The sequence below is a fragment of the Heloderma suspectum genome, chromosome 1 (genome assembly GCF_057233095.1).
Source record: "Heloderma suspectum isolate Gila_16-S chromosome 1, 16-S_ref, whole genome shotgun sequence".
NCBI lineage: Eukaryota > Metazoa > Chordata > Lepidosauria > Squamata > Helodermatidae > Heloderma > Heloderma suspectum.
In genome coordinates this window covers 178,353,258-178,367,276 of record NC_139458.1, presented here as the reverse complement: position 1 = coordinate 178,367,276, position 14,019 = coordinate 178,353,258, and positions in this window count along the sequence as shown.

The window sequence follows — 14,019 nt, the reverse complement described above, 5'->3', positions numbered from 1 at the left end:
CAGTCCTAAAGGAAATCAACCCTGATTGCTTATTGGAAGGTCAGATATTGAAGCTGACGCTCAAATATTTTGGCCACCTAATGAGAAGAGAAAACTCTCTGGAAAAGACCCTGATGCTGGGAAAGACTGAAGGAAAAAGTAGAAGGGGACAGCAGAGGATGAGATGGCTAGATAGCATCACTGATGCAATGAATATGGACTTGAGCACGCTCCGGGAGAGAGCGCAGGACAGGAAGGCCTGGCGTGCTATGGTCCATGGGGTCACGAAGAGTCGGACACGACTGAATGACTGAACAACAACAGGGTATTTTATAAAATGTTTTTACTGTAGAATTTTATTGTTTTAAACTGTTTTATTATATATTTTGTACATCGCCCAGAGTGGCTAGGTGACCAGCCAGATAGGCGATTAATAAATTTAATTAATAAATAAATATACTGGCACCAAGGACTGTGAATCCAATAAATACAGCTAACTGGTAAGCCGTCAGCTAGGCCCACTTAAGAACTTGAGCACCTCCTGTGTTTTATTTGTTTGTTTTTAAGATAATTAAAATCAAAATGGCTGCTTTTGGATATATTGAACAGTTTGATGTTAGTCAACCTCCTTCCTGGGATTCTTATGCAGAACGGCTTTCATTTTATTTGAAAGCAAATAAGATAGCTAATGCTGAACAAAAGTGAGCTGTGCTCTTAACTGTTTCTGGGCCACAGACATTTTCCCTAATAAGATCCCTCACTGCTCCTGCCTTACCCAAAACTAAGGCATTTGATGAACTTTTAGGATTATTGAAGATACATTTATCACCAAATCCTTCTGTTGTTGTGCAGAGATTTAAATTTCACAAAGGAATGCAGTGACCTGGAGAAGGCATTGCCACTTATATTGCAGAACTGTGTCATCTTTCTCAACACTGCAACTTTGGGAATTTTCTAGAGGATATGTTGAGGGATCGCCTTGTCTGTGGGGTTTATGATGAAGCACTACAATGACGCCTCCTGTCTGAGCTAAACTTGACATCTGCAATGGCTCAAGAAAAGGCATTAGCCAGTGGGGCTGCATCACTATATGTCACAGAACTCAAGAGAGATGCAGAGGATGTAAATGCCACTTGGAGCAAGCAGGCTGAGAATTCTGGGCAGCAAGGTCAACAGAACACAGGAAATGCACCCTCCATAAAATCTGCAGATAGGCCCTGGTTTACCCTGATCAGGCTGTGGAGGACCACATCAACACTCTATGCAGATTCAAGGATGCCGAGTGCAGGTTTTTCAAGAAGAAGGATCACCTTGAGCAAGTCTGCCATTCAAAATCTGTCAGCACAAGGCCAAGGAAGTATAACAAAGAGTCAGTCCACCTAGCATCTCACGGGGTTGATTGTCCACAGGGTGATGGAACTCAACAACTATATCACATTCAGAAGGTCCGTGACAAGGAACATCAGGATTCTGTGTTGTATGTAACAGTATTAATCAATGGCCAGAAGTGCAAAATGGAAGTGGGTTTGGGGTCTGGGGTATTCATAATTAACACAGACACCTTTAAGCACATATTTTCTGGGATCCCTGCTCCAAAGTTGTCAAGTCCATCATGCATTCTGGAGTGGAAGTATGATGGAACTTCCACTTATAATTGATGGAACTTGCACTGATAATTGTGGAGGGGAAGAGGAAAAACCTCTTGGAAAGAAACTGGTTCTCATTAATAGGGATTAGCGTTCAAGGAATTGATGCCCTTACTACAGGTCAGCTTGCAGCAATGGTTAATAAATTTCCAATGGTATTTTCTGAAGAATTGGGAGAATACAAATGGAAGCCAGTGTCACTCCATCTGGATCCATCTATTGCACCCGTTTGCACGAAAGCCAGGAATATGCCTTTTGCATTCCAGGAAAAACTTGAAGAAGAGCTTGAGCATCTCATCAGGCAAGGTGTGCTAGGACCAGTTACACAGACCCAGTGGGCTACACCCATTTTGCCAGTATTAAAGCCTCATGGGAAGGGGAGACTGTGTGGGGATTACAAGTGCACTGTAAACATGGCACTTAAGCAGCATCCATACCCAGTGCCTGCTGTCAATCAACTCCTCGCTGTGCTTGGTGGAGAGAAGGTCTTTGCAAAATTTGATCTCGCCAAGCATATCAACAGTTGGTCGTTGATGAATCTACAGCAGATGCCTAAACAATAACCACTCTTTGAGGAGCATTCCAAGTAAAGTGTCTGCAATTCGGAATTTCTGTGGCCTCTGGACTGTTCCAACAATCCATGGAAACCCTACTTTCTGGAATTCCAGGTGTTGTACCATATTTTGACAATGTCCTGCTCATGGGATCAACAGAGGAAAAGCTTTCTGAACGACTTCAAGAAGGCCTACATCGTTGTGACACATCTGGCATTCATGTAAAAAAGGAGAAATATGAAACTGGAACCTCCAGCATAACATTTTTGGGCTATCGTATTGATGCTTCTGGTATTCACCCCACTGACAAAAAAGTACATGCAGTTCACGATGCACCTGCTCCGAAAACAAAGCAGGAACTTCAAGCCTTCTTGGGACTTCTCAATTTCTACCATGTGTTTCTTCCACAAAAGGCTGCCATTGCTGAGCCACTGCATCCCTTGCTGGGAAAAGGAATTCCATGGAAATGGACCAGCCAGCATGAGAATGTGTTCCAGAATATCAAACACTTGTTGATTTCAAATCCTGTGCTTGTACATTATGATGAAAAACAGCCACCAATCCTTACTACTGATGCTTCTTCTTACGGGGTTGGTGCTGTGCTAAGCCACAAGTTTCCAGATGGTACAGAGGCACCAACTGCCTATTATACAAGGACTGTCATCCACTGAAAGGAACTTCACACAAATTGACAGAGAAGCCTTGGCTCTTATTGCAGGAGTCAAAAGTCCCACAACTATCGCTATGCCCATACTTTTGAAATACTCACGGACCACAAGCCTCCTTTAGGAATCTTCTCTCTGGTAAGCCTACTCCCTGCATACTATCACCTTGCATGCAGTGCTGAAGAATTGTGCTCAATGCTTATGATTATATGCGTGTCTACAAACCAGGAAAGGCAATAGGTAATGCTGACTGATTAAGTCGGGTACCACTTCAAATTCCAGCTTTTGTTGTACCTCCTCCACTGGAAGCCACTTGCTAGGCTGACTGCTCGAGATCCTGTACTGGCTCATGTTTTAAACTGGATATGGAGGGGATGGACAGATGTGGAACTGCCAGAGGCATTTAAGCCATTCAAACGCCATCAGCATGAGATGTCTGCCCATAAAGGATGTCTGCTATGGGGAAACTGTGTTGTTATTCCAGATAAGGTTCATCAAACCATCTTGACCATACTGCATGCAGCTCATCCAAGGATTGTTTGTATGAAAGCATTGGCCAGGAGCTATGTCTGGTACCCAGATATTGACTCAGATATTGAGAAAACAGTAAATGAGTGCAGTACTTGTCAAGCCACTAGGCACAATCCACCAGGGGCCCCTTTCTTCCCATGGGAAGTGACCACGAAGCCTTGGTCAAGAATCCATGTTGATTTTGCAGGACTATTTCAAGGAAAACACTTCTCGATTATGGTAGATTCTTACTTGAAGTGGCTTGAAGTAGCCTTAGTACCATCACAAACAGCCGTTTCAACAATCACAGCACTGCACCACTTATTTGCAACCCATGGGTTGCCTGATACTACAGTCTCAGACAATGGGACTGCTTTTACATCTGCTGAATTTAAATCATTTGCAGACAAGAACCTTATTCAGGCTGTCACTATTGCACCTCATCATCCCCAAGCAAATGGCCAAGCTCAACAGATGGTGCAAAGTAGACAACAAAAGATGCCCAAAAGCTCATTGCAGAATGAGACTGGCCAACACGCCTTGCCAAGTTTCTTGTTGCTCAACTTGTTACTCCTTGTACAACAACAGGAGTCAGTCCTGCAGACTTACTTATGGGACAGCATCTAAAAACTTGCCTTGACTGTCTCCATCCAGATTTAGCTGAAGACTTACAAAGCAAACGGGAGCAAGCTCTGGATGCTGCCATCTAGGGATGTACGAAAGTGACTTACCTTTCACGGATTATGTTGATGGGGGGGGAGGCGTTCTGTTCCTCCCCCCCAGAATCCTCGATGGCTGGCTGTGCTCCGCGTCAGCTCTGCGGAGCAGCCGGCCAGGCCCAGCCCAGCCCAGAGCCGTCCGCAGCCGGGTTTCCGGCCGCAGAGGGCTCTGGGGAAAAACAAAACAAAAAACACCACATACGCAAATGGCGGCGGCTACAGCCGCCATTTGCGTTCCTTATTTTTGGCCGTCTGAATCTACGTAAATATTTATGTAGACTATGACGTCGAAAATAAAGGGGAATGCAAATAGCGTAGCGGGCGCTATTTGTGTCCCTTTTTGATTCACCGTTTTAGCTTACATAAATCTTTAGCCGCCACCATTTGCGTACGCGGTTTTTTTTTTAAACCCACCCAGCCATGATAAAGATTTATGTAGCCTATCATGTTGTGTGTTTTTTTTTAAACCTAGCCATGATAGGCTACGTAAATCTTTACGTAGCCTATCACGTCTTTTTTTTTTTTTTTTTTAACAAGACTGGAAATGGCGGTGGTGGCAGCCGGTCGGAAGACCAGCCGCCACTGCCGCCGCCGCCATCCAGAAGATCCGCCCCAGGTAAGTCTCGTCCCGGGGGGGATCCACAGGGGGGTGGCAGGCCATTCCGCCATGGAGTTCGGGGGGCCGAATGCACTGGCATTCGGCCTCACTGAGATCCGTGGCGGAATTCTCTGACATCCCTACTGCTGTCTCAGCTCCTACTCTCCGTTCATTTGTCGCACAAGATCAGGGGTTTGCTAGGACCTATGGTCCTGGACCGAGGTGGGTTCCTTCCTCTTCACAGAGGTCACTGGACCTGTGCCAAAAAAGGTCCAGTGTGCAGATGGGTCCATGTGGCATCACCATGTTGACCAGTTGAGAAAGCATTCTGGCCAGAGTGGGTTGTCATCAGCAGAGGTAGCTGCTGAAGATCTATCTGGAACTGATGTGCTTCTCTCATCACTAGCTGAAGCACCAGAACCACTAAGTGATGAGAAAAATACTCCTTCCTTACCTATGGCAGTTACTGACAGGAAGTCATCTGAGCAAGCTACACCTACTAGTCGAGTGCAGAGACCATGCCGTGAAAGGCTACCTCCTTGTTGGTTGGAAGACTATGATAGCTAAGGGGGGAGGGATGTTATGTAAACTGGGGGGACGGGGGGGTGCTGTGGCTTAGTTATTGTTTTGAACCTTGGCAGCTCCTGTAGAGCTGGGAGTAGCAACAGTGGGTGGAGCTTCTGCTAAATTGTCTCTTCTGTGTGCTGAAATAAAGAACAGTTACGTTTGAGGCCTGCTGATTCTGCAGTCATTCCTCCTACTTATACAACACAAGCATATAGTCAGGCTTTTATTTACAGAGCAAACCTATGGACTCTAAATGGTGTCTGAAGCACCATAGGATGCAATCCCCTCCTCCAAGGCTGGGGACAGAATTCCAGCCTTGGTGGAGACCCGACTATGGATACTCCCCCCTTTCTCCCCAACCCCTCCCAGCCACCACAGAAAAGTCCACAGTGGCTCTTCACCTGTAGAGGGAGGGAGGGGGCATGTAGGCGGGCAGGACAGAGAGGGGAGAGGAGAGGGGCCGAGGATCTGCCAGAACCAAAGGCCTCTCAAGCCCCTCCTCTGGCAGTGTGCACAGCTAGATGGGCTCTATGGAGGTCAGTGAGAATGTAAAAGCCTCTGCCATTCCTCCAGCCCTGAACGGCTCTTGCTAGCAGGGCATGGAGTGAGCGGAGAAGACTCCCCTCTGCCATTAGGATTATGCTCTTTATTTCATGGATTTTGAACATCTTCTCACAGGACAACCCACCATCTCAGAGTGAAACGGTAAATAAAAATATGAGACACAAATTTAAAACAACACAACAAAAAAGATTTATAAAAGCAAGTTGACATACACATATTAAAAACTAAAACAAGCCTTCCTGAAAACTCATGTTAAAGCTATAATCCTCTACGCCAAGCATTGGGAACTTTTTTCAGCTTAACTGGATTGCCACCTGGGAAGCCTCCCAAGGACTGCATGCCAGCAGTGGGTGTAGCAACAGCCCAAAGTGGGCATGGCTACACCCTCTCACCCTCTCACCCACTCACACACATACACCCCCCACCTATTAATCCAAACACACATTCATTCAGGGAAAGTTCTTGACAGAGGTCTCCACAGGCTGAGTGGGGACACCTTACAGTCTTAATCTGGTCTACAGGCTGAGGGGTCCCCACCTATACACATTTACCTGGGAGTAGTCTCATTAAACTAAATTGGGCTTACTTCTGAGTAGACGTACATAAAATTGGAGGCATAGGGACCAAAGGCTTTCTAGTCCATCTTTTTGCTTAAAGTCAAGGCCATCCACACCCACCAGACTCCCAAAAGTTAATTTTGTTTAAATGGACGTGGTTCTCTCAGGACAGAGATATTAACCTATCAAAATAATTATATATACACATATACACTGATTTTAATGAGACCTATGTGTATATTAATGCGTACAAAACTATATGCTTGTTTCACATTGGCCCAGTGTATTTTGCTTGATGCAAAGCTTAACGTATTACAAAATATTCACTTTCCTCCTTATAAGTTGCAGTTATGTTTTGATGGAAAACAAATTTCAGAAATGGGAAAAGGAGGCAGAGCAATTCCAGTTGCAATTCTAATTGTCTGAGGTTGCATATATATATTGTAAGCATATACTACCCTCTGGTGGCAAAAAATGAAAATAAAATAAGCCATAACAACCAGCTCATAACTAAAACAAAAATGCACTGCAGAGATAATTAATCAGATTAACATATTCAACAAATAATTATGACTTGCTTCTCAGCTGATTAGAAAGAAAGGTTTGGCAGAAATCAGATTTTTAAAAATGTTTAAAGAACTTACGCAGTGCAATCCTATGCATGTTTATTCAAAAGTAAGCTTCACTGTGTTCAGTGGGGCTTACTCCTGGCTATGTGCATAGGATTGCAGCCTAAATGAATGAACTGGGGTGCTCTTGATTGTAGTACCATCTTGCTCAAGATCAACTATCTTAATTGAAACATATTTTGATAAATTCACTTTCAAAGAATTGGAATATATTCCAAAATACACTGAGTACATAAGTAACTTGTTATCATCATATATGTACATGCTGAAGATCTTACTTCTATGGGACAATTATGAAGTGTCATGGGGAAAGAAATTGGCTAGATACTTAGATATGATATGTAAATACTCCTTCTCTTTCACTTGCAGATACTGTTCAGTCTTTAAATAGAGCAGCCATTCTTTCTTCACTTTGTTGTTGTTCAGTCGTTAAGTCGTGTCCGACTCTTCGTGACCCCATGGACCATAGCACGCTAGGCCTTCCTGTCCTCCGCTCTCTCCCGGAGCGTGCTCAAGTCCATATTCATTGCATTGGTGATGCTATCTAGCCATCTCATCCTCTGCCGTCCCCTTCTCCTTTTGCCTTCAGTCTTTCCCAGCATCAGGGTCTTTTCCAGGGAGTTTTCTCTTTGCATTAGGTGGCCAAAATATTGGAGCTTCAGCTTCAGTATCTGTCCTTCCAATGAGCAGTCAGGGTTGATTTCCTTTAGGATTGACTGATCTGACCTCCTTGCAGTCCAGGGGACTCGTAAGAGTCTTCTCCAGCACCACAGTTCGAAAGCATCAATTCTTCGGCGCTCAGCCTTCCTTATAGTCCAGCTCTCACAGCCATACATTACTACTGGGAAAACCATAGCTTTGATTAGACGGACCTTTTCTTTCTTCACTACTTACTAATTATATAATTTTAATTAAATTGGCAACAAGCCATAGAGAACTTAGAACACCTTCTGAATGTGAAAGATTATTTATTTCAAAAGACTGTAACCCAGCCTTCCCCAGCCTGGTGCCCTCCAGATGTTTTGGCCTACAACTCCCAGCATTCCTTGCCACTTCAGCTGATGGGGGTTGAAGTCCAAAACTCCTGGAAAACACCAGGTTGGGGGAGGCTACTGTAAGGTCTTGCTTCTGTTCACTTTTTAAGATGTATTTATTAATCACATTTATATCCTACCTTTTCTTCAAAGAAGCCCAAGGCGGCATACATGATCTTTCCATTTCATCCTCACACCAACTCTATGAGGTTGGTTAGGCTGAAAGACAGTGACTGGCCCAAAGACACCCAGTGAGCTTCATGGCTGAGTGGTATCGCCAGCATCAAAGGTAGGTCTGGTGGGGCACTTGCCAAGGGTCCACCACGCCCCAGTAGGGGCCCATTGACAAGAGCTTCTGGAGTTGCTCCTCCTCTTCACCATGGCAACCTGCTCGTTCACCTGCTTCTCGCTCTGGCCCAGACCACAGTGGTGGTAAGAAGGAGGAGCAGTAGATGCCTCTGCCTACTTGCTCCCTAGTGCTCTGCCTGTCAAGCAAGCGATAGCAATGAGGAGAAAGAGGATGAGGAGCAACAGCAGCTGGTGATAATGGCAGTGAAAAGGTAGACTCACTGACAAAGGGGGCCCATTGAGGGCCTTGCCCAAGGGCCCTCAAAAACCCGGAGCCAGCTCTGCTGAGCAGGGACTAGAACCCAGGTCTCCTGAGTCCCAGTCCAGCAACCTAACCATTACAGCACACTGCCTCCCTTGTTAAATAGTAAATCAAAATAGCTGGAGGAGGCAAATGTTTTGGGCCTGTGAGCACGTTTCAACATTTTGAAGAAGTGTCCTGGGCACCACCACAAATTGCTATGGTGGGTAAAATGTTGGGAGTGCCCCCCTCTTTGGATTCTCAGTCTTGCTATCCCCACTCTGGATGCTCACTTTTCTTACCACCGTCACCCCTAACTGGCTTTGGCAGCGGATTTTTGTCCCCAACTCAATGGAGTCGGAGTGATATTGCTCCATTCAGTAGAATAGAGGAAGGGAAAAGCATGCCAATGAAGAGCCAGTGGTGGATAGTGGAGGGCAGCACAAGGGGTTTTGTGAGCAGACTCAGGGGTCTTGTTGGCCAAAGTGCGCCTGTGGGCACCCTTGCAACAGAGCATCCCTAAATAAATGAAATAGAGATTGGAATGGCCAAATATCTATGGTAACACACATTTACATTTGGAGCAAAGGCCCTACCTTCTGTTGCTGTGTAAGTATAAAATAAAATTATTTTTAAAAAATGTTCAGATGGCATCTGACTGTAGTATGATTAACTGGGAGGGTGGGGAACTACGCACAGTTGGAGAACGTTAATACCAATGGGACATTTTGGCACGTTTTGGATTGTCCAGAAATACAGACATATTGGGGTAACTTTGATAAGTTGGGGCAATGATACATTATTTACTATTTTTATATTTTTATCAGCACATAGTAAAAGCACAGTACTAAGGAAAGAAGCAGAATTAATGTTGAACTTAAGATAGATTGCAAAACCAATCATTATTAAGTTCTACAGGTTTAAGAACTATCCCAGAAGGGCTGGGAAATTTTAGCGTTGACATTTTGTGTTGTATTCATCAGTGTCCTTCTCCCAGCTCAAATCAAATTTCAAATTTCTCTTCTCCCCGCAGCCACCCTGCAACCCCCATATCTATTCTGGAGGACTGGGAGACCCTCCAGAGCAGATTTGGGAATCATGTGGAGGGGCTGCAGGGCGAAAGGAGGAGAAGGGAAACTCTTGTTGCATGAGCAGAAGTCTGCTTGCATAATGATGGATTTATTATGTGAGACCAGGGGTGGGCAACAGCCCCGCCGGCCTTTTTTGTGGCCCCCACTGCCACACCACAACATTAAAGCAAAACTGGCCCTTTTTGCTGTCCATTCACCCAGTTTGGAGAGATAATTATAGAGCTCTTTGCTGTCTGCATGGGATTTCACCATCCTGAATAATTTGGTGTATTCCGCACACATAGTCATTTCACCACTCATCATAACTCCAGATCATTTATGAAATAGCGCTAGTCCCAGAATAGACCTGGGGATGAGGACGACCCACTTCATACTTCCTTCTGCTGTGAGAATGGCTAATTTGCTGCTGCTTCTTGTTTAACCAGTCACTGACCCATAAGAGGATCTGTTCTCTTACCCCAGGACAGTTCACCTTACTCAAAAGCTGCCCAGAGAGATTTGGCTATTGGAAGGTATAGAAATATAATAAATAAATAGCCTTTAGTGAAAAACTTTGTCAAACGTTTTTTGGAAGTTCAAGTAGAGAGTGTCTACTAGATCACCCCTATGCACATGCTTTTGACACTCTTAGAGAACTTCAAATGGTTGGTGAGGCAAGACTTCCCTTTACAGAAGCCATGCTGATTCTTAATCTGCAAGTTTTTACTCTATCACTGGTGCACAACCCATAGACCCACAAGGTTTCATCTGCAGCCCCCCATGACTCCTCACTGCTGCTGACCTTCCCTGCCACTGTCAATTTACCACTGTACTTGTGGCCACCAATTTTAACCCCCCTCACTGCCCTTCACCCTAACTTTTCTCTGATAAAGCCCAGCATGGTTATCACCAAGGTTTAAGCCATGGTGACTTATTAACCATCCCTGCCTGTGCTGGTCACATGCTGGCTGATTTCCCTAATTACTCTCGCCAGGCACAGGTTGTCATGACATCTGAACTTGGTGAAGGTGGGTGGCTGGAGTGGTTAACAAACCAACCAGAACTCATGGTCTGTTCTAGGGTTGCTGGGTTGTTTGTTAACCACCTCAGCCACCCACCCTCACCAGCTTTGGACATCATGACCACCCATGCCTGGCAAAGGTAACCAGCCAGCACACACAGGGGTGGTTGATAAGCTTATTAATCACCCTCATGTCTCCATCACTGCTGACTTCCCTTCTGAGAGGATGCTTTAGCAACTGCTCTCAGAGGGCCCTGGCCTGCCCTCTTAGTGCAGAAGTCAAGAGTATCTTTTAGCAGCCGCTCTCAGAAGACTCTATGGATCCTGCCCTCTGGGTGCCATTCCTCCTGGTGAGACTCACAGGAGTGCAGTTTTCAAAGTGCAAAAGCAAAACATTAAGGGAGCAATTCTATGTGAATCAATAGTCACCTCCGACCCCCAAGGGCGAACGCCTATCCAGTGCAGTGGATCTCCTCCTCACTCCCCCCACTCTGCTTTTGCAGCTACAACCAACCTTGGGGAGCAGGAAGCAGTGGCTGGACAACACATAGGATGTGTTGTACCCTCATTTCTGACCTCCCCAACCCTGGGAATGCCCCATTTTCGCTGCTCTACTCTGCTCTTACGAGTGTGGAGTGCAGGGCCAATCCGTGCTGCCTACAAGGTAGCATGGGAGGGGGGCAGTTCTCCAGGAACCAATCTTGGAGCTCAGGCTCTGAGGTCAGTTCCTGGGACCCAACCTATCCTATGGCCATCTAGCTGCTAACTTGCGGCCATAGGATTGTGCCCTACGTTGCTATCGTCAGAGGTAATGATGGAAGAGGGTGTTTGATAGGAACAAAAAGTAAAGGAAGTAAAATAAATAAACTACATTGAGAAATAAAGTATAAGAAATATGTGTGGCTCTGTGTAGCTTTCTATATCACAACATAACGAACTTTTTCCAGGATAAAGATCCTTTTGCCTCACGACATGGCCTCCTTCGCATGTGGGCCCTGACAGGTCACCCAGTGTAGCCCCTGACCTCCTGTAAAAGGCTGTGCACCCCTGCTAGTTATCTTTACTCATTCTATACTGCTTTCCAGACATTAAACTATTTGGCCTGTAATTTCTAATTAGGCTAATTTTAGAAACAAGTCACGTTTGTTGGAAGATTAGCAATTTAATTATGAACTCTGGCATGGATGCCATTCAGACCTTCTGACTTTTTTTTTTTTTTTTAACAAGACTGATGGTCGTCAGCATGGGCCAGGCTGTTTTCTGTTTTCACCTATTCCTATAACTGACCTCTAAATATAAAGCACTACACTTGCATAAGAATTTCCACTTTGGGAACTATCAGGAAAAAAGGATGCTCCAGCCATGTTTTTACAATTCTTTAACAGCATAGGTGCAATTGTACCATCAATTATAGTGGTAAGTACAAAGTAGTAAGCTATTATTGTATGCTTGCCTCTTGAGATTCATGCTTTAGTCACCACATTCTGTTTAATGATATCGGATCTGCTGAATTCACACATTACACTGATCACAACAGTTTTAGTCCTTACACAACACGCAGTTGTGCAACCGGTCCCTTAAACAGAAAGTAGACATGTTTCTCATATGAAAACTGCTACCCGTCCAAAAGAGTAGAACATCTGTAATCTTACCCAAAGATCAGGAATTCATTTTGGCAGACGTGCATTCATACAGAAAGAGGGACTAATTAGCCTTTTCTTAACCTTAAAATGTCTCAATTTGGTATCTCACCATTTCTCCACGGACTTCCAATATCCATGCTGTTTGGGGATGATGCAAGTTGCAGTCCAACACATCTGGGGTGCACCAGATTGAGGAAGGCTGCTTTAGGTCAATCCCCTTGCTGCTATTCTGGGTGGTGGAGTCATAACACAGAATCTCTGATATTCACATGACAACAAACTCTCTCCTGTAGGTATTATTTATATATTTGAGGTTCTGCCATGACTACATGTTAATTGTTCCTCACAGGAAGAGCCCCCATACAAACCAGGATGCAGCCATTTGGTTGAATAAACACTACCCCTAAACTGCATATTGCATAATTTAATTTCCATAATGATATAGGAAATAGATTTTTCCTTGCAGGCACAAAAGGATTCTATTCTAAAATTTCTCTCTTCTATATTATCTAACCCTGTTGAAATCCCAAACATAATGTATGTCACCATAGAGGGTTAAGAATTTGAAGACAGCCAAGTGCATTCCAATTACATTACAATAGATAGGAAAACACTTTGATTAAATGTAGCATTACATTAGGAAAGGTTTAAACTCTCATGAAGAGGATCTCCCTGAACCTAGAGGTATGTGAGAACTATCGCCCCATTGCTATATATCCCTTTTGGGGGCAAGGTGCTTGAGTGTGTGGTGGCTGGGCAGCTTCATTCTTGGAGGAAACTGATTATCTGGACCCATTCCAGTCTGGTTTTGGACCAGGGTATGGCACGGAAATGGCCTTGGTTGCTAATCAACGACCTATTCCAGGTGAAAGACAGGGGGAGTGCTACCCTGTTGATCCTCCTGGATCTCTCAGTGGCTTTTGATACCATTGAACATGGTATCTTACTGGATCGACTCTGCAAGGTAGGAGTTGGGGGCACTGTGTTACAGTGGTTCCGCTCCTACCTGCAGGGCCGGTTCCAGAGACTGGTGTTGAGGGATTCTAGTTCTACCCCATGGCTACTAAGCTGTGGGGTGCCACAGGATTCTATTCTATCCCCCATGCTGTTCAACATCTATATGAAGTCACTGGGTGAGGTAATTAGTTTTGGGGTGGGGTGTCACCAGTATACTGATGATACTCAGCTCTATTTCTCCATGTCATCGGAATCAGCTGAAGCAGTGGAGGTGCTGGACCAGTGCCTGGAGGCTATAATGGGCTGGATGAGGGCCAATAAACTGAAGCTAAATCCTGACAAGACGGAAGCTTTGAGGACTGGCGGTTCCTGAGTCCAGGAATTGGGTAAGTCAGTGACCTGTCCTGAAGGAGCCAATGCATAGCTTGGGAGTACTCCTAGATCTATTCCTATCACTGGAGTCCCAGGTGGACTCCATGGCTCGGAGTACTTGGGGCCAGCTTCAGCTGATCCACCAGCTACAGCCTTCCCTGGACAGGGATAACCTAGCCACAGTAGTACATGTGCTGGTAACTTCCCAATTAGACTACTGCAATGCACTTTAGGTGGGGCTGCCCTAGAGGAGAAGTCAGAAGTTGCAGCTAGTGCAAAATGCAGCAGCTAGACTGTTGACCGGAACATCTCGTAAAGATCATATAGCACCAGTTTTAAAGGAAT